Here is a 22,695-nt window from a genome sequence, read left to right on the forward strand (position 1 = left end):
ATTTATTTGTAGCCCACACTGTATCATCTTCTCTCTTTCATCTACATGTTTCGTCTGGTAGTATGGTCATGATTTCTTAATTTGATTACAAAGTATTTCGCGAAGAAGAACAACATCGAATCGGTTAGTGCACAAAGTTTACCCAAGAAATAAACGACAACTAGGTGGAGGTCTCACTGCCACGAAATTTGGTTGAGTAATACATTATTTACTTCGAGGAAAAACATTGAAATATTTTCTTCTCTCCAAATATAGATCACAACCTTTGCGCTTAACGTTGCAAAAAAGGAAAAAAAAAAGTTGTAGAACGTGAAATATATTATTTTCAATGTTTATTGTTTTATTACCAATCTGCTTCAAAGCCCTCTAAAAATAAACAAATCGTTTCCAAACAGATGTGATGTGTGTTTATACAGTATTATTTAAGCTTCATTTTGATCCAAGAATATAAAGTATATTTACCAATCTTTATTTACAGTACAACCATGCAGTATCGTAGTAGTGACTGATATTTACATTACTAGAAAGTAGTAATTTATATTCACAAATTTCCTTATTTATATGTAGTAACTGAACTTCAAATCGTAACTCTCAGTCCTTACTAACAGTATGAGTTTTAAATATAGTAATGATTAATATTTTGTATTAGAAAATCCAGCTATTTCATGTGTGACTGATTTTGGGCCCTTGAGCAAGATTGTTTCGTTGGGAAGAAACCCACGTTCACTTTCTTCTTGAAGATGGAAAGCCACGAAATTCGCGAGGAGTAAATCGCCATGCAACGAAGGCTAATAACCACAGAGCCCATTAATGACATACTGTAAAGACCCGTTTAATTCAATCTGTTTAGACTATTGAACCAACTGCACCATATGATGAACGAGCATTGATTAATGCAAAAGCCAGCAAACGCTAAACAACTTCATTAGTGCAGATTCAGCGGAGGGCCAACAGAATTAATGTAGTCAGACAGAATTGTAATTAGAAGCAAATATACGAATGGCAATGCTCAAAAGAGGACTAAATACTATCTACAAATAACTAATTATAAATCATTACACTATTGGTTTATTGATTTGAGTACAATGTATAATATTTCACAATATAAGTGAACATTTTTATCACTCTGGCACACTTAGCTGTTTATAGTGTTCTGTGTAACTTATGGTACTGTGTATACTAGCAGCAAACGAATTTTTTTTTTTTATATAGGTATATACAATGCACCGCTGCATGATTTCAATTGCAAGCAATATTGATAATTCTAAATCAGGGTTTCTCAATCTGGGGGGGGGTCGCGAAGATAAGCGAAACAAATAAATATAATTAGAATCTAATGCCGGAAAATACTTTAAATTTTATTTTGACTTTTGCTGTGATAGGCATATTTTTATTTTATACATAATGTTAAGAACAAAAGAAATTAAGTATACTAACCATTTTCGACAGGTGCAAAATTGTTTAAAAATCAATTTATATGAAAGAGGTACGAGAAACTAATGAGAACTAATGAAACTATGAAACTAATGAGAACTACATATTGAAGTACCAGAAATATACAAATGCAACAAAACCTGCATACTGAAATACAATTAAAATTGAAAGCTAATAAGATACCTCAGCATGGTGTGATTTCACTAGTGCAGCAATGTCTGGTTGGATTTTCGTGATGCACATTATCAAGTCATTTAAAATACTATATAACATTTTTTTAACAATTGTACACGTTTTTATTAATCAAAATTAGAAATCACTATTTTTTATCATATGACCCAAAATTAAGGGAGTTATGAATTTTAAAATTTTCAAGCGGCCTCTATTTTGAAACAGTATGACGGATCGGATTCGATATTTCTATTATGAATGAACTGACCAAATTTGGTTTCAATCCATTTGCTTTTAGGGAAGTTATCTATCCACTATATACAAGAAATGGATTCTAATATTATAGAAATAGATAGATATTGTGAGATCTCCGCAATAGTTGTATTAAAAATCCCACACAAGCTTATTACAAACCAGAAATTATAAGGGGGTCCTTGGCAAGAGGATGTGACAAAATGGGGGTCGTGATAGGAATTAGGTTGGAAACCACTGTTCTAAATACACGTTATGTTCCATGAAAATAAATATTTTTACGAGTTATTTCAAAAATATTATTGTTATTGATTAAAATGATTGCGAATTATTTCAAAAATATTATTGTTATTGATTAAAATGATTGCGAATTATTTCAAAAATATTATTGTTATTGATTAAAATGATTGCGAATTATTTCAAAAATATTATTGTTATTGATTAAAATGATTGCGAATTATTTCAAAAATATTATTGTTATTGATTAAAATGATTGCGAATTATTTCAAAAATATTATTGTTATTGATTAAAATTATAACATTTTATTGATTAAAACAAAGTGTTGGTTTCTAGTATTTCCGCTTTGAATACAGAGTTAAGGGATGAAATTACTTCTTGCTGAATCAATTACAAAAAAAGCTTCTCACTATCTCTTACCGTTTCCATTGTCATACCTATTCATAGACAGATGGATGAAAGAACATAACCGTTCAATAATACTACCCATGCTAATGCATAGTATACAAGGTGTTTCAAAACAACACTGACAACGTTTCGGAGGTGATTCCTAACACCAAAATAAGAAAAAAGGATAGACCAACGTGGGTGCACAAATGCTTCCTTTTGGAGTCATAGGCTGCCGAAAACATGAAAAAATGAAATTTAAAAGTCCATAGTTCCAAAACTATGAGACTTGCCGTATTCGGGTTTAGACTTTACTTAGGAACTAATATGTATCTTATTCAAATATCCAGGTTTCACAACCCTGCGGTACTTCCTCAACAATTTTTATAGAGGGAGTTTTGCTATGGGCATATAATTTGAAGTACTCACTAAATACCTGCATAAAAATTGTTGCGGAAGTACCGCAAGGTTGTAAAACTTGGAAATGAAATCTTTGAGTTTTACGTCCCACGGTTATGCCGCTTAGGCTAAAGGAGACGGTGATGATGAGTAATGAATGAAATGGTGGAATGAAGAGAGTGGGAGGAAACGGGAGAACCCCGAGGAAACCCACGCACACGGTGTTTGTCCACCACAAAGTTCACTTTGCGGAGGCTGGGATCGAACCCGGGACCCCAAGCACCAGAGGTGAACGCTCTACCACTGAGCCACCGCCGCCCCAAAGTTGTAAAACTTGGATATGTGGATAGGAAACATAATAGTTTCTAAGTGAAGTCTTAACCCGACTACGATAGGTCCCATAGTTTTGGAGCTATGGACCTTTGAAGTTCATTTCTTCATGTTTTTGTCAGCCTATAACTTCGAAAGGAAGCATTTGTGCACCCAGGTTGGTGTATACTTTTTGTCTTATTTTGGTGTCAGGAATCACCTCCGAAACGTTGTCGGTGTTGTTTCAAAACACCCTGTAGTTTGGTAATAATTATGAATGAGAATAAAATATTAAAAAATGAATTATGGAATGAGATAAATGAATAAAACTGAAACAATTAAGCAAAACTTACCACGATTTCACATTAAAAGGCTTACACGGCAAACCCAAAACGAAGTACGGTGCTCTACACTGAACAATCATATCCCTACTATATATTATTTCTAAGCTACTGTAAGCATTTAATAACTACCATGTCTATATGTCATCTTCAGAGAAGTTTTTTTCTTTCTCAAATAACAATTTTTATCTTCATTTTCAATAAAATATCAAAATATTTGTCATATAATGTTGCAATAAAGTTTCAATATAGCCTCAGGTTTGTAATATATAAGATAGAAAGTATTTCTCAGAAAAATGTTTCTGTATATTTTAAGAAAAAGAATCCTTCCTTCAATATTTGCAAGAATTCCATCCAAATATTAGTTATTTTTTCTCTTTTATCTTTTTCATTTCTCTCTCATGTTCGAGGAAAGTAAATGAAATATGTTAAATTGAGAATTGCTTTTTGTCAGTTGATTAACCCAGACTCTTAATATTCACTTGAGAAAATTCGTGCCTCATTAACTTCTATAAGGTTTCGTCTAAGTAATCTTTAATTTGGATTTTTAAGTTGTAAAAGAGTCGAGTGACTTAGACTTTTCCACTCATACAATTAACTCCATCAGCAAATGTAAAACCTCTGGGGGGATCAGTGGTGGATTGTTTGGAATCATGATTAGTGTGTTCGAGCATAATTTGCTCCTTACATAGAGTATAAATAATGCAATAAATGAATTTTGATATTCTAGGGTGTCCGGAAAGTAAGTACCGTTGTAAAAAAATACTAAAACGCTTTTGCTAAAACCAAATTTATTTTTACATGAAAAAGCACACCTCAAACTATTTTTCGACATAGCTTTTCATCAATGTTCGAACACTTGTCACAGTGGGTGACCACATTGTCCAAATCTTCCTCAAAGAAACATTCCGCCAGTGAAGAGAATCATAACTCCATAGCGTTTTTTTTTTCTTGTCATCACTTTCAAAGCGCTTACCGCCGACCTCGCGCTTCAGATACAGATACAAGTTATAGTCAGACGGCGCCAAGTCTGGGCTGTATGATGGGTGGGTGGTCAAACTGCTCCTAAGCGAACTGTTGGGTTAACGTTTGTGTGGCACCAGCAGTATAAGGACGAGCATTGTCATGGAGCAACATAACTCCATTACTGAACATTTTTCTCCTTTTGTTTTGGATTGCACTCCGAAGTTTTCAGAGTCTTACAGTATCTTTCCACACTAATGGTTTTACCTTTAGGTGTGTACTTGTTAGACACTGGCGGGATGTTTTGTTGAGGAAGGTTTGGACAAATCGGTCATCCGCTATGAGAAGTGTTTGAACATTGGTGGAAACTGGAAACAATGTTGAAAAATAGTTTAAGGTGTGCATTTTCATGTAGAAAGAAATTTGGCTTGAACAAAACTGTTTGTAACGGTATCACTTTCCGGACACACCTCGTACATATTCTAAAGTTAGTCGAACTTATTTATAAAATAAGAATTTTTCAGCAGATCAATTCGAAGTAACTACTATTTAGTCTTGAACTAATAAAATAACTTACTCATTTTATGACAGTTCGAATACCAACTATGATTCTGATTAAGCCAGTAACTACTATGAAACTCAATAGATAACTAGAGTTCCTTCATGGTTAAGCGGTTAGCGTACGCGCCTTTAGCGTGGGAGACCCGAGTTTGATTCCCGACGGGAGCTCATGTGGTTTGGATTCCACTCTAATCAGTAGGTCCCGTCTCATATAGCCTCTCTGCTGAAAGGGACGTTAAGCACAAAATCAACTCAACTCAACTGATACCTAAATTCGGCGACACCTCAGTCACTAACATTTTTCCTTCTCTCTTAACTAATTGCTAAAATTGCGATATCCAAATTTCTCCAGCACCTTCTAATTGCCCATATTTATTTTCTTATCATACACATAGCTATTTCTTAATCATTGTCTCTATTATACCAGTATTTAATATTACCTAACCTTTACTTCTTTCATTCGTTACAGTAATATATGCAACGGCAGACATGAGTCCAAGTAGCGCGTATTAATGTTGAACTTGTATCAAAGTAAATTGCATCTGAGTACTTATTATAATGGTGACAAATATACTCAAATTCATCTACATATTATAAAAATTCACTTAAAACTATAAATTATCACACAAAATAACATATAGGAAAGATTAAAAGATTGTTAAAGGAGAGAATGAAACTCTGTTACCTATCTAATCGCTACGTTCTCGAAGCTTCCATCCTTTACATTTATCATTAAAAACGAACCAGCACGAATTAGACCGTCACTTTTTATATATAATCAGCATACAACTTTCCTGCTCTTTTTCTTATTAATTCTCATGGAATTATAAGTTTAGTTGATTTTGAATATAACGCCCCTTTCAGCAGCGAGGCTATATGAGACGGGACCTACTGATTAAGTGGAATCCGAACCATATGAGCTCCCACCGGGATTCTCTCATGGAATTATAATCTCACGATTTTAACCAGATACATTCTGATTATTTAGAGCAGGTTACGCAAGATCACAACATTATTTTGTGTATACATCTAAATAGTGTAGTGTAAACTACCGTATAGGCCCTACTTCAGCTTTTACGCCAGATTATTATATATGTTTTTCCCAATAAAAATCTTTAAATTTCGTTACTTAGCTTAAAGAGCATTATTTTATGCTTAAAATTTTATTTCACACTAGTTGAATATACCCATTCTTCGTATGGGGGCTGTATTTGGAAGTCAACGCTTGTGGGAGTATTACCATTCATTTCAGCGACCGCGAAAACTATGGATTTGACATTAATATCGATCATTTTCTACTACTTTTACGTGTCCCGGTAAACGTCCTCCCTGAGACCCCCCCTGGTTCGAACTTTGAAACAAAAAAACTCTTCGCCTTGGTCTGGGCCCTGAACCAAGGTATCCGTGACCAAAATTTGGTAACTCTCAGTCAACTTGTGTGGTCCCCAGTCCGGTCCTGGTAAACGCCCCCCTGAGACCCCCTGGTTCGAAATTAAAAAAAAAAGCTTCGTCTTGATCTGAGGCCTGGACCAAGGTACCCGTGACCAAATATTGGTAACTCTCGGTCCACTCATCTGGTCCCCAGGCCACACACAGACAGACAAACACACTAAAAAACTATTTTATTTATATTAGATTCTTTTAGTGCGAAGTCCGATAATATTAAGTGTAAGACTACTCACGCTTAAGTTTTATAAATCTTTTCCTGAAGCTAAGGTTCCTAATCGTAAACATCCCTGAATACTCTCTAGTTAAGTATTAGTGACTCCAAGTTGTTAGAACATCATTTGATTTACCTTTCTATACTCCGATCATATAAATATAATATTTAATGTCAGTAACAGGCTTTTCTGGCTAATATGTCGTTAGATATAAATTTCTTTTCTTTTATCAGGTAGAAGGACTGGTCTCTCGATGATATTTTAAATATTTGTATGAGGGGAAACCAATAAAACATATTTTTGAATTATTTATACGAGGTCAAGTAGGTTTAATACTTGTTTTGGATCCACCTAAACCAGAGGTGAACTAGCGCTGAATTGGGGCATACAATTGATTAGTGACAACACCATCATTTCTGGTCTCAGTGATCTCTGATTCGATCTCGATCTATATTAGCTTATGAGGAATAATTGTAAGTCCGTAAGTTTGCTCGAGTTTCTCAGTTTTTTTTCACTACTTTAAATACATCCAAGCGAATAGTTTTCGAATTACGTGAAGTGCGAAAGTGAAATAAAAGCAAGGATAAGTATGGCGAAAGAAGCCTTTAGGAAGAAGAAAAGTCTGTTTTGTGGAACGTTGAATAAAGAGTTGAGAAAAAGACTTATAAAGTGCTTCGTGTGGAATGTTGTGCTGTATGGGGCGGAAACATGGACATTACGTAAAGGTGATTAAAAACAACTGGAAGCCTTCGAAATGTGGGCGCGGAGAAGAATGGAAAGAATTAGTTGGGTCGAGCGGAAGGCGAATGAGAGGGTGTTAGAAATAGTGGGTGAGAAAAGAACAATTTTAGATATTGTTAAGAAGAGGAAGAAGAATTGGTTGGGACATTGCCTAAAAAGAAATTGTATCATGAGGGACGTGCTAGAGGGTATGGTGGGAAGAAAGAGAGGGAGAGGGCGAAGGAGGCTACCATATGAAAACAGAAAGATCATACGTGAAGACGAAGAGGTTAGCGGAAAACAGTGGAGCATGGAAGCTTCTCAGCTGCGAAAAGGAACCTGTGAACAAAGGCAGAATACTTATAATGGTGATGATTAAATCCATACCCTCTACATTCGTTGGAATTTATAACCTGTCTCGTTTAGTCTACTTAGCATAAGCAATTGAAATCAAAATAAATATTTAAAATCAACGCATATGTTTGACTAAAAGATGAATATTTCTTAAATTGGCCACCGAGACGTAACATAATTCTATTTTTTCCCCTTGCTTCTGCTGTTACATAAAGGATCACGTTTGTATATAGTTGTGACGAAAGAACCTCAGTAGAAAGCAATAAATGAAGCTCATGTACCATCACCAGGGACGTACGCAGGAGATGGGTCCTGGGGGTCCGGACTCCCCCCCCCCCCCGAAATTTCGACTTTTGTGTAAATTTAGCCTAATTTTAGGGGCAATTTTAGAAATGTTACTATAAAATACCCTCATATTGAGCTTGGAACCCCCCGAAATAAATTCTTGCGTACGCCACTGACCATCACATCACACTTATAACAGCTCTTTTTAGAGCCAAATTGATTCTAATGGTCTACATGAAACTATTACCATATTACAACTATATTACAAGATTTGTCTAATATTTGGTGGCAAAATGTTGAATATTTATTCAACTTGCCTTTAATTCTTCGAAAATAAATGTGATTTGAACCATTAAGGGTTTACACTACAGCGAAATTAAACTACCGCTAATTTTAGAGTTTTTCTGCAATATTTTCAAAACAAATAAAAAAATATTCGAAAAGCAATAATGTAGTGCACTAGACAATATTATTGTGCATGTGATACTATTGTCACAACTCATCTATCTGCTTTCGATTTGCAATTGGCAATGGATTTAGCATTTTTTTTTTTTCGGGTTCTATAAACAGCGGCATACCAAAATCAGATAGGTGAATCGCGGTAAAAGTAACACATGCAAAATCGTATTGTCTAGTTCACTACGTTTCTGCTTTTCGAATATTTTTATAGCGGTAGTTTAGCTTCCCTGTAGTGAAGACCCTTAAATTTAACTCGGTTTCTTACTCTGTCTAAATATTTCGCTTATTATTATAAATCATTTCTGCTGCTCAAATCTTGCGATTTCATTGAATGTTTGTTGTTTCAAATTTTGCAATCACTTTTTAATCTATTTCTAGTTTCTACTTAATTAATCTAAATTCATTTAAAATGTGCATAAATAGAACATGCTTTATATGCGCCGGGTGTTTTACATATGTAAAACGTCTAATATTTTATAAACAACGAACTAAATTGATTGCTCAGCTTCCCCCGCAGGGACTTTTATCATGGGGTCCCGGAGCCACTCAAAAATTTTAAATTGTAAGGTACGTTAATTTAATACTTCATTGAAAGATTATGGAAAAATAAACAAATTTTATAGGAAGAAGTTTTCGTCTAGGGCAACCATTACGAAATGGTCACCATTTAACTGTAAGATTTATTGACTATGAAAGAACTCAAAATTCAATAGTGGCAACTTCGTAAGCAGTGTCCCATACGACATACTATTCCTTACAAAAGTTGTATGATTTCACATTATTCATTCAATGATGTATCAAATAACAGACCATGCAATTTATTTTTTGATACTTTAGGGGTTCATGACCGGGGACTCTGTGGTACAAACATAGCACTCTATTAGATGAAACTTTTAACATTTTCCTATCTCACTTTCTATATTGTAAGTGTTGTAGACCGGATACACTTTTAATCTTTAAGAAAATCAATGCGAATTTTGATTTTATCTATAGGTATTCTACCACTATTGGCAAGTCACTTGCTGAAACTGACGTGAGAAGCTTCCATCCCCTATGGTCTTCTGCTAACCTCTTCGTCTTCACGTACGACTTTTCTGTTTTGATATGATCCAGTAAATGTAGTCTCTTTCGGTCTCTCCCATTGTTTCCTGTCACCAAGCTTCTGGTACGTCCCTCATATACAGTTGTTCCCTCTTACCCAATGTCCCAACCACTTTCTCTTCCTTTTCCTAATGCTATCTAAAATCGTTCTTTTCTCCCCTACCGTTTCTAACACCTTCTCATTCGTTTTCACTCGACTCAGCTAACTGCTACTCCACACCCACATTTCGAAAGCTTACAGTCGTTTTTCATCATTTTTGTGTAATGTTTATGTTTCTAACCCATACATTACAACACTCCACACGAAGCATTTTTCTCAACTCTTTATTGAACTTCCCACAAAATAGTATTTTCTTCCTCCTGAAGGCTTCTTTCGCCATTCCTATCCTTGCTTTTATTTCATGTTCACGCTTCAAATCATCACTAAAATACTATCCAGACATCGAAAACGAGTCACTTGTTCTATTTTCTCTCCTGTTACTTCTAGGTCTCCGCCCTCAAAGAATTTGAAGATATGACAATGAGGGCGGAGAAGGTGACTCAGAAGGTAATACTATCATTATTATAACAAGCTTTCTCAAAGGATCTTGCAATTTTCACGTCCCCCTCCCCGAGCAAAATATCCTAGTTACACCAATAAGTGAAACGGTTGTTACATGAAACCAAGAGACTTGAAAAACTGTAGTTACTTACTCCAGTGAGGTCATTTGACAAACAGAGAGTAAATCAATTTTCCCCTTCACAATGTTTGTGTATATCAGTGCTATTTTTACTGGCTTATGCTCAATAAATTATTGACAATGCTTCCATATCAATTATACATTTAAAAATTATTGACGAAGTTCCAGACTCAGTTATGTTATTTACAAATATGTTATGTCATTTTACAAATGCAATAATCAATCAGCAGTGAACAATAAGAAGGGATTTGTCGATCGTCACAAACTGAAACTACAGGCGGGCAGGCCCGCAACCACCCACAGAGGTTTGGGGGGCATGAATATGTTAGGGGGGATCAAGTCGCCAAAAATTATCTTACAAATATCTAAATTTTTGAATTAATAATAGAAATTTGTATTGAGGGCTGGGGCCACGAAAAGTTTAGGGGGGTCAGGCCCTCTAGCCTCCCTCTAGTTGTGAGCCCGCAGGTGGGTAAAGTCTGAAAAACTTTACTCAAGATGACTAGTCGAGTAATTCCAGCCTGGAAACTTCAGACTATGAAACTGTCTGTTTACTTGTTATGATCACTCAACATTATAAGTAAATAATTATAATTACAAGAGACAAGATAGATATATAGGGTGTACGAAACGTTCTTATACTCCTAGATTTGAGTATCAAAGGAAACATTGTTCTTGTAATTTTAGTTGTAGTATTAGTAATACTGTTTCCATGATTCAGATAGCACTGTCTGGTATCTTTGCATGAACAGCAGTTAGGTTGTAAAAAAAATGGCTGACGAGAGTGGTTACAGTGACACAGTTAAGGAACGGTTAGTGGTACGTATCTGGGATTCAGGCAATGGCTGCGTTTTGAAACTGCTTTGGCTAGGCCCAACTTTACAAAGCAAATCTTGCGAGATTGAGAGAAACGTGCGTTTGTTTCAGGCTGTATCACAGAGGCCGAGTAGTGAAGGAAAAAGACGCGTAAGGAAACATGTACTGCCATCACTCGATCAGTTGCAGTCTAAATAGATTAAATAAATTTACACTGACATTGCAGTTAGTGAACTCAAATCTAGAGGTACTTCTCGGACACCCTGTAATACTCGCTAAGAAATCAACCTACAATTTTCTAAATTGGAAAACAAATTATTGGAATCAGTATATTGTCCTTAGTTTTCTATACATAGTTTCTGATTGTATTCAAAAGCAGGCACTTTTTCAGAGAAAAAGTGATGAACTTGTTCAAAGGCTTTCATTAAAGCGTAAAACAGCGGATCTGCTCTTAGATGGTCCTTTGATGTTCTTTATTTCATTTTTTTTTTTTTTTGAATGGCTCTTCAAAAAGTAATGACTTACAATTACTAATAATTTAATCTATTTCTAGAGGCTTTTAAAAAAATAGGAAAATGGTATAGAAAACAGAACAATTTAAAAATGGATTCCCACAAACATTTCAAACAGTCATTCAATTTTCCCCGTCCTACAGCTGCCAAACTATCTATTTTGTTCCACATTTCTCAATCAGCATGGGATCGATTAATTAATTACGCGTGGAATTTCCATACAATTCAATTGAAATGCCAATGTGAACATGTAGACCACCCATTACTTTTGTCAACTTTATACCAACCATGTTTCAATGAAAATTACCTTCAATTGAAAGGCAGTGAAAATAGAAGCCATTTTTTAGAACAAAGGATTATTTTATCTCTAAAAAGAATCTAATAAAGGTTCTCGTAGAAAAAAAAAAAAAAACTTTTTGAAAGGTACGTGGAATATTATTCTGCATGAGAAAGCAAAGAACCCAACTCTGTGTAAAATATATGTGTGTCACGCAGTATTTTCTCTTTGATAGTAAATTATAGATGGGCAAAGCAATTATTTTGTATTTGATACTAATTTTGCAATCGAATGCGTTCAACCACACTTCGATAACGTAGACCTCTCTGTATAGTTATAAAAAAATGTAAAAGTGTATTGAATAAATTATGAAAGCAAATATACCTAACCACGCGACATTCACGAGAACAAAATAAAATATCAATATTATTCGTAGTAGTAAGAACAAAAGGGGGGCATCGTAATCTAGTGGTTACAGCGTTGAACTCACATCCGCGTGGGCCCGGGTTCGATTCCCGGCCGGTACTTCCCAATTTTCGGTTTGAGACAAACTGGGGAGTCATTAAGTCATATCAATAAGAGACTTGACAGCCCCTAGGTCCAGAAAGTTGCTGATACAAGTACGCCTGTTAGAGACAAGGGGACGCAACGCGCTTCTCACTTGTTCGACGCTAGGCGGAACGTAGTTCAGCCGGTCGCTAACAGATGGTGTTGAAGCGGCTCAGGTCAGCAAAAAGGGCTGTTACGCCAAGTGGTTTGGTTCGGTCATAAATATAAAAAAAGTACTAAATGATGGGTTTTATACGGGAAAGTGGTTCAAAGAATTTTCCAACAATTGAACAAGTTTATTATTATTATTATTATTATTATTATTATTATTATTATTATTATTATTATTATTATTATTATTATTATTATTATTATTATCTCCTTTTGCAGTAGCAACTCTTCATGAGACCACATCTTATATTAATTATTAATATTATTAATATTATTAATATTATTAATTATTAATTATTAATTATTAATTATTAACCAGATTAATTTGTATATACAACGCAGTGGTGGAATGGATCACTTGGGTCATTACTTTCGTCTGAGTCACTCGGCTCTGAGTCTCGCGTCTCAATCCAGTGATCTGTAAATAGCCGATCAGCTCTACAGCATTACTGCAGAGTTTTTATAATGAATTAATAGGATATCCACTGCTCGAGCACAAATATTCATGTATTCGATTCCCCGGTGCGCACATCAATTTCTCAATCAAAAACACAGTACCATGTATTGAATATTTCAAATATAACTTCGTGTTTGTTTATCTCCCCGTATTGGAAATTAATATAATGATTTTGAATAAAGAGTATAAGGAAAGATTTAACAAATCACTGGGTTTAGCGGCATCTTTCATATTCTATATGCCAAGTTTTACAGATTTGCTTGATTAATCTTTGAAATCCACCATAAGAAACATGTAGGTTACATTTTCTGAGATTCTCACGTGTTTACACCTTGATAGTCCTTGCAGTTATCTTTCAGTGTAGCTCTCTCTCTCTCTCTCTCTCTCTCTCTCTCTCTCTCTCATACACACACGCTCATAGGAACAAAGAAAAATATAGATTTAGTGGGAAGAGAGAGAACAGAAAATCATATTTGTTAGGATCACATTAGTACCGTCATGTACTAATTTACTCTCCATGTGTATCACAATATTTCGTTGTCTTTGACTCACGATCTTATCCAGTCGTAGAATCTTTCCGGATAACCGGATAATCTTTGATGGATCACGAATGAAATTGTTTCCAGGTCTCTCGAGTCATGAAGCTGGTAACCCGTCCATCACTGCACAGTGAATCGTAGAGGGAAGAAAGTCGCAAAGGTTAGAACCTTTTAACACATAGACATGAGGAAGCTCTTATAACTTAAGAATTTTGGTACATGAAATGACAATGGAAATCACAAGTATGTTTAAAACTACCGTATATACCCATGATCAAGAACATCATGACTACGTGTAGCAAGGAGAATAAACTGTTTCTATTTTGCTTCTTAGATTCTACGAATATATTTCTCATCACACGTCAAAGCAAGTCGAAGCGTGTGAAATCGTGAAAGCCCCTATAGTCAAACCAACACTGTAGTTCCATTGGGTTTTGCGTTATCTTTGTAAAGTTATGGTGGCGCAATCGCACCCTTGGAGTTCCATCAATTTTATTCTTCGGTTTTCAGATACTTACAAAACTTTTCTCTCTCTTCTTTGTTCTTAAACCCTCTGAAACAAGCCTTTAATCTCATCCGCTGCTGTCTCATTGATCAGGTGACGAGGAAGACAATCGAGAAAATTAACTTCGGTGCAAGATATCGTTAAGAGACGGAGGTTAGTTAGAAGGAATCATACTACTTTTATCTCTCCGCTATCAAAAGAATTCGCTTCTGTCATCTATAAAAATTAAACCGGCAGGAATTTAGTAGAAAGAATGTAATTTCTCCACAGTGAGTTGATCGAATGGATTTTTTTCTCTACTGCCATTACCAAGGGAACGACTCTGTTCTCGTGAATGAACTATCCCCTGTCATCAGCGACAGAGACAAAAAAAAATCTAATTCAATACTTCCTAGTTTCTTCTGAAGCATCCAGAGAAACAGATGAAAACAAAAAGTCAACGTTTCAATCTAGGACTGTTTCGACTGTTATTTTCTTACTCTCTGAAGAACACAGCCAGTGGCGTATTTACGATTTTGTTCGGGAAGGGGCTTTGCTAACTTTGGGGGGGGGGTTGCCTGAAAATGTGAAAATTATGCAAAATATTTTATATACTTTACTATAGTAAGTAAGATTTCGGAGGGGGCTTAAGCCCGGAAGCCCCCCCCTAAATACGCCACTGAACACAGCATTTGTGTAATAACTAGAGATGGGGAAAATAACATTTAAAAGAGGAAAGAAACTGATTGACCTATCCATCATGCTCACCATGTGGCTTTGTCTATACACAGCAAAAAAAAATGTTAAGTGTTAAAAAGTGTTTAAAAAACAGCTTAATTTGTCTACGAGTGGCAATGTCTTACAATGTCGTATCAAAAATATCTAGTAACTGGCAGTGAGAATTAATATTAGTTGTAAGCTTTTGTTATGAGCAAATTTTTACGATACTTATGCCAAGTAAGGGGTAACCTATTATATTTCTCGTGATCCTACATGAAAATAGTTTTGTGAACGTATGAATTTTCTGACGATACTTACATTAGTAAAAGCCCTCCCATGCGTTGTTTGTGTGAACAAATGCAAATCCCCACTGTCAGTTACTAATTTCTGATATGCTGGAAAGATGATGTTGCTGGTGTTGAAAGAAGCCCCTGAATGAATTGTTTTCCCACTACTATCTTTCACTGTGTAGTATCGACTGAAATAAACTTTCATTAGCTTAAAACTAATAAAAGTTGTCATATCATGAAAAACGTTTTTAATTTAATCACGTTTTTAATTTTGGTAATGTTCCCTAATTATAAGACTACCTAGGTGTGATCAAAGTGTAAAAAACAAGTTTCAAGTTAATATGGATTTAATGTGAATTAAATATTAGACACTATGAAAGTGTGTGTATGAATTATCGTGATATGTGATGGACCGGAGGTAGATAAGTTTCAGATTGGATAGCAATAATCTGTGCACACCTATTGTCCTTGAGATTAATATATTCTTCGGTTATAACCAAAGTATCGCTCAGCTCAATTCTTTTACTTTGAGTGCTTCCACCGGTTTTGAATTACCATTGACAACTCTGCAGTTGGACACTGAATTTTGACTATTTGATTAATTCTACATCTATGTAATAAGATGTTAGCTTCTGTTTACAAAGTTACAAACTCAAAGCTTACAAACTACCTTTCAGATTTATAGAATAAGACTTCCCTTTTTCTTGATTAAAGAAAGCTATGTCCAGTTTTTGAAACAACTTGTAATGTGCCATTACAGTCTAATGAAATTATGTTTTTAATAGGAGGGTGCCCGAAATTTTTTGCACCGACTGTACTTGATGTTTAACAAAAAATTTCTGGCTGTTCATATAATTCGTAATTTTATTTGTTATTCTATTTCAAATTAACATGGAAAAACTGTAAAAAATTCATTGGGAATGATAGTTTTGGGAATCAATATCTTTATTTATATTTTAAATTAGTTATAAGTCTTGCATATGTATATGTAAATGGATTATTACAATTCTTACGGTGTCAGTGCTATCCGAAAATATAGATCCACTATTGGACGGAACTTTCCAGATCAAATAACCAATCTAAAATTCGACAGAATTTTCAGGACCACCCTTCACCTCTCTTTTAGATACCTAGGTCCTTCTAAAAAACTAGTTTAATCCAGATTCTACCAAATTTTATTCGTTTCAAAGCCCCACCGCCAAAATGCTTAGTTTTGATTGGCTGATAAACCCACGCTATGATATTAGGGCGCAATTATTCCATTCCAAGCCGGAAAATCTTGCTGACAACAGCCAGATTTCGATCGTCGAGCTTAAAAGGTCGCAACGGAGTGAGAAAAACTGCAGTAAAAGGTAAAACTAATATAATAGTCGAATAACTACCAAGCAGGAAGCTACGGAGCCATAATTTGTTAGTTTTTCATAGTAAAAACCGGACTGAAGAAATAAAAAATAGATGACGCCATGTTGTGCAGATATTGTTAGTTATGGACAGGCTTTGTAAAGTGCATCAGTTTGCGAGTTTTCTTAGGAATCTATAAACAGTTTCGGAGGAGTGGTGTTTTCTCCCTTAAAATATTCTTATCCTTAAAATTATTCCTTTTTTAGTTACGTAAGGCCTGCCTCACTACCGTTTGTGTTCGTGTATGTAGTGGATGTGATTTCTTTTTGTATTTATTTATTAGTAACATGGCGGTATTTAATTTTGTGGTAGTCAGTCCAGTAATCACAATGCACGTGTAAATTTCAGTAAGGGCTCCTATCTGACTCCCAAATTGGGAGTCCGGCTTCCAGCGGGATGAGTTGAACATTCAGTTTGTTCCGGGTTCCTGCCCCTTCAGGGCAGGGGTCCTATTGCTAGCTAATACTCCGATATGTCCCCTCAGGGCATCGATTAAATAAGTCGAGTAAAGAATATGATTTGGTAAATATAAGGGCCAGTTGGCCCTGTTCATTTCTTTCCTTTCGTTACCTTTCATAGAGCCGATTTAACATGGTGAAATCTGAATGATTTCTGTGTATATTTATTAGTATAACATGTATTAATGTAGTGTGTAGTATGAATGTGGCATGATGAGTCTTGTAGTTCGAGTAGTATGTGTATATTTGTAATGTAGTATCAGTGATAGTGATAATTAAGTGATGAAAGAGTGTGTTGGACAGTGTAGTATTTACTATGCGATAAATTTTATTACTCCGTCATTAAGTGAACGTAATATAGTATAATAATTCCGTGTACAAGGTCACATTCAGTTGTTCAAGGGTTCATTATATCGTCGCTAGCCCTAGTGTCAAAAGTCAGTACTAACCGCCATTCTTCCGTCGAGGTGCTTAGTGATTTAGTTTTCATGAAATTGACCTTTCTTTTCGAAATAAAACCTAGAAGGTATAATTCACAGCCCATATGAATGTACAGTTAGGTCAAGTGACCTAAAATTAATATATTCTGAAAGTTTCAACATTCTGCATAGTCTAGAAATCTAAATATTTAAATAAATAAACAATACGTAAATTTTTAACAGAAGTCGGGCGATATGATGCTAGTTCTTCGCTTTGAAAATATATTAAATGTCCATTTTTCTTCGTGGCTGTAGAATTTCATTGTTGATGCAGAATTTTATAAACATTAGACATTATCGCAGATAATTCTATTTTCAGTGAACACACATAGGATTTTTTTTTTCTTTCGTTCTTAATAAAGCTACCAAGTATTACATAGTATTGTGTGTGTGGTAAAAGAGTCTTGGGTTCGAGTGAGGTTGTCGTGCGGTGATCGGAATGGGAAAATGTTTGTAGTGATTATAGATTTTAAAGTATTATGATGAAATGTGTAAATAGGCTGGGCGTAGATAGAGGAAACAGGGTGTTTGTAGAATATAGCGTCGTGGCAAATGAATATTAATGTGAATATGAATATTAATAAGTATATGAATATTGTAGTAAATGAATATAGAATATAGGACACCCATATAGTTAAATGTATAGTAGCCCAGTGAATACTTCGCCGCGTGTTGATATATAGATATTGAATAGATACGTGTAACTACAAACATCTCAGGTTCTGACCCCTGCACCATAATATCACGCGGACCGGAGGGCGATATATAGTCGGACTACGGTAATACTTTGTAGTTTATGTGTCATAATAGTAATCAACCATAGTAATACCATCTGATAGAATGGGTAGCATCATATAATCGCTGACTAGACATATTGAATAATAAATTATGAAAAGACAATAGTAGTTAGACAACAGGGCTGTAGTGAATCATATCTTCTGGTCGGATTTAAAAATAGAATGTACCACTCCGTGAGATTTTTTTTTTCTTCACGTTACCTACTCGGGCTAGCTTACAATGTTCATGGAGGCGACAGCTCTGACTGGGTACAGAATCAAAACAATTAGTTATTGAAATTTATTTTCGCGTACCCGGATGTCGACCCCATGTCCCTTTAAGTATTTTCATTTCTTTTCTTAGTTTAATTAGACGAGGGAAATTAACGACATCCCAGACTGTGGCGTGTCTGCGCGGGGTAGCTATCGGTGAAGTTTGGCATAGAAATCACCGATCCAAAATTCAGTTTATTTAATTTTTTTTTTATTTCGGCAAATCATTAGTTAGGGATATCTTAGATAATACTTCTATTCTAGTTTCATTACTGTCCTCGAACCTTCTTAGTTTTTTTCTAAGGGGTCGAATATTTTTTTTTACTTAGAGATTTCAAAATTGGGGACGCAGTTACCTGGTCCCTTTCCCCCCCTCCTTTTTTCCTGCTGGTCTGGGCCGGATACGGGGATCGGATTTCAATCTTACAAGCCAACTCTTGTGGGATTGGGATCTGATGGACACAGAACTTGCATCCTTGGCAGCAGGGCGCCCCTTGAGTCTACGTATTTGAGTAGACCACCCTTTTTGGCATATTAAGAATATTTTGGCTATGGATTTTGTTGAGAGCGAAATTCGACTTCTAACTTTGTAGCGTTAGTTATTTCTCACTTAAGTCTTTGGCGCCCCTATTCTTCGTCTTCCTTCTTCTCTATCTCTCTCTCTGTCTTCATTTCTTCAAGTTTTTTTAAATTTTTTTCAACCTTCCCCCCCCCCCAAGAGTTTGAACTTGTTGCTTACGATTTATTTAACGTACAACTCTGATCTGAAATTACCAGCTGAGACGTTGCAAGACACGATTCATGAATGGAGTAGATAATGATTGGGTCCTCCATCACATTTTGACCTATCGCTGAAATGAACAAAGACTTAGTATTTGACGACACTTCGATTACGTTCTTTCACCGTCGTTCCTCTTAAGTTTTTTTTTTAATCCGTTGGTCACTTTCCTTTCTGTTTTGGTTTTCAATTACCTTGTAGTTAACCTGGGCCCAGAAATTGTATTTTGATTTACCTAGTTATATCTAGAAATGCTCTGTGTTAAGTGCCTGCCTCACAAAGTTTTTTTTTTCCCTTCATGATTTAAATACGAATTGATTATATAAAAGTTAAAAATTTATAGACGCGCGGTATCAGATAAAAGTTAATTTGTTTCCAAATGTAATGTTGGAAGTCATTTGTTTTCTTGGACAATGTTGCAACCTTGTAAAATTTTATTGTTGGGGATGATTAATTTAAATGTGTGCGCATTTATTATAAATATATATATATATATATATATATATATATATATATATAGAGAGAGAGAGAAATAAATACTTCGAAATGTATGTGTAATTAGTATGTGAATATGATGTTAAAGTAAAAGTATGATATTAAATGTATTATGAATATATGTAAGAGCGCTCGTGTCTGTCCCCCTAGACGTGTATTGGTTGCTATAGTTTACCAGAAGTCTTCCGACGAATTTAAGAATGTAGATTTTGTTAAGAATACCGCCGTGCACTTAAGTAATTTTCCTTTTCCTCTGAATCAATGTAAGTGATAACCTCTGTACTTATATAATGGCATGCATTGAAAAAATATCGGCAGGTCTAAACGTAACCCACATCATAACAAATATTATCCCTGGACAATTAACCTAAAACCATTGTGGAAAGTGCACCTTGAATCCTTCTCACCTACATGTGTATCCTATGACTTGACCAGTTTTTTTTTTATCCTCAATTTGAACCATCATACTCCGTACACCTGTGGAAGATCATTTTTTTTTAAATCCGAACCATGTATAAACATATACGAAAGTGATCCTAATGAAAGGTCTCGTGAAGTGTCCCAGTGTTGGATAAATAACTTGAAATTATTCGATTAATAAATTTGGAAATAGACCGTCTAAGAGGAGAAACCTCCTCTAGTGAAAGTTATTTTATCGAAATCCCTAGATGGGTATAGACGTAGCAGTGTGCGATTGCAGATATAAACTGTTACCAGTTACAAACCAAATATAGACGACGAATGGTTTTGTAAACCAATAGATATATATATATATACATATAGAGATATATATAAATGACCACAAACTAAGTTAAATGGAGCGAAACGTTTTGGACACTACGACTAGTGCGTGAGTTGTGATTTGGACGCTCGAAATTATTAATATTTTAATATCTCGACGTGAGGTAGAGACTCATATAAGTTCTAATACACCAAAAAGTTTTTTTTTCTTTCCTCTTTGTCCAATTTTTTTTTAAGTGAAATAAGTTTTTTTTTCTTTTTTTTTGCGTATGTCGCAAATCATCATTTTGCTTTAGCATGCCTAAGATATGATACGTGTAATTATTTTGTTTTCCTTTCTTTTTCGTTTGTCAATATGATTGAATATATAAAAATTTACTAAAATATAACACTATGTACTCTATTAATATATAACCAAGAACTTGTGCTTTTAATATTTTCTTCATAATTATTTGTTTTGTCCTTTTTTTTCACTATGAATGTAATAAACTATTTGTACCTTTGTAGTTAGTTGGTTTCCTTTAAACATATATACACTGTCCTGAGTGAGTGAGCGAGTGAATGCATGATAGATTTAATATAAGCAATTCTAGTGATATCATTTGTCATATTAACATCTGTAATATATGTGTCATGTTTTAATATATGTGTTAAGGTAAATAACCTAGGTCATGAAGGACCGTCACTAACGGTTTAAATCGGCTCGAGGAGTGAAGCAAAAATAGCAAGAATAAGCCTAAATACGACATCTTTCTTCCAGGAAGTTGAAATTCTTATTGATACGATACATAAATTTATATTGAGTTTATAAGTTTGATTTTTTTTTCCTTGGCTAATTCATATGTGTGGTCGATCCTAGAGGACAGAGTTCAGATGCTGGATAGTTATCAGTCACCGGTCGGAATAACTTTACAAAGAATTAAATTTCACTTTTCTCATTTCCAGGTCTAGGTCTGGGCAACCCCATGATCGTGGTGCCTGGAGCTAGGTCTGGGTGGTATGAGGGAACATGTGTCTATTCCGAAGCATTCCAAAATTGATTAGTTGTTAATAACATTTAGAATGATTCATCTTTCAACGACTTTCCCGACCTTTTACTATATTTCCGGAATTATCCAGTAATCTGTTTCTCATTAAAATACCCTATTTCTTTTCTTTCTTCTTTACCTACCTCCTTCTTTTACCCTTCTACTTTCTTCTCTTTTTTTTCCTATTTCTAAATGAAAGAAAACGGAGTCATGATTGAGAGTAGTCGCTATTGGCACGGTCAATAAGTTGTTTCGATGAGTTTTCTTCGGGAGTCCGATATGGAATAATTAACAATAACAAAAGGTTTATTGGAAGTTACTCTATTGGAAAATAATCTGGATTTCAATCAGTAGGTGATGTTTAGTAATCGTCCTCGTTAAAGAAAATTAATTTGTAGCGACTCCTCTACATTAGCTTTTTTTATCTTCGTTGATTTTTTTTAACGGTTTTCTTTCAATTTTGGCTAACTGTGACAGGATCTGTTGCCCTGGAAACGGCGGTTTCTATGGCAACGGACAGAAGTTTTCTTTCAATATTGGCGACCGTTGACATCGGACAGTTACCATGGAAACAATTGTTTTCCCTGGTAACGAATCTGAAATTATTTATTAAACACTGTTTAGGATCGAGCACATATTGACTTGGCCACAAAAGGTGCATAATTAAAAAGTTACAGTGAGATTAAATAATTATAGTCATTGGCTGTTCTGCTATCTTTGTCTCTCTCTGTAGAAAGGGGGAAATGAAGGAATTTGCTAAAGTGACTTCTAAAATTTGAAAATGCTGGAAGTTGACCCAAGGAGGGAATTAGATAGGAGTCGCTTAATTTATGAATAGTACCTGATTAATAAATATTGTTAGTTTATAAGGATATAATTGCATGTGTTTATATTGTGTCTTTTTTATATGGAAACTATGGCAACCAATAGGGAAGTAGTATCACACGAGAACGCGGAAGTCTCATGTACGCAATGTACTTTAGAAAGTAGTGAGAAAAGAGCTCGCGTCTCCCGTAGGCTAGTGAGGTGTCACGAATGTGGACTGAAATGGATCCATTTCAGTTGTATCAATTTAGAGGATACTGCGGAAAATGCAGAAAAGGTCCGGGCTGGTGAGATAGTCAAATATTGTAAAG

Source organism: Thermobia domestica, chromosome 9 (assembly GCF_964235325.1).
Source record: "Thermobia domestica chromosome 9, izTheDome1.hap1.1, whole genome shotgun sequence".
Lineage (NCBI taxonomy): Eukaryota > Metazoa > Arthropoda > Insecta > Zygentoma > Lepismatidae > Thermobia > Thermobia domestica.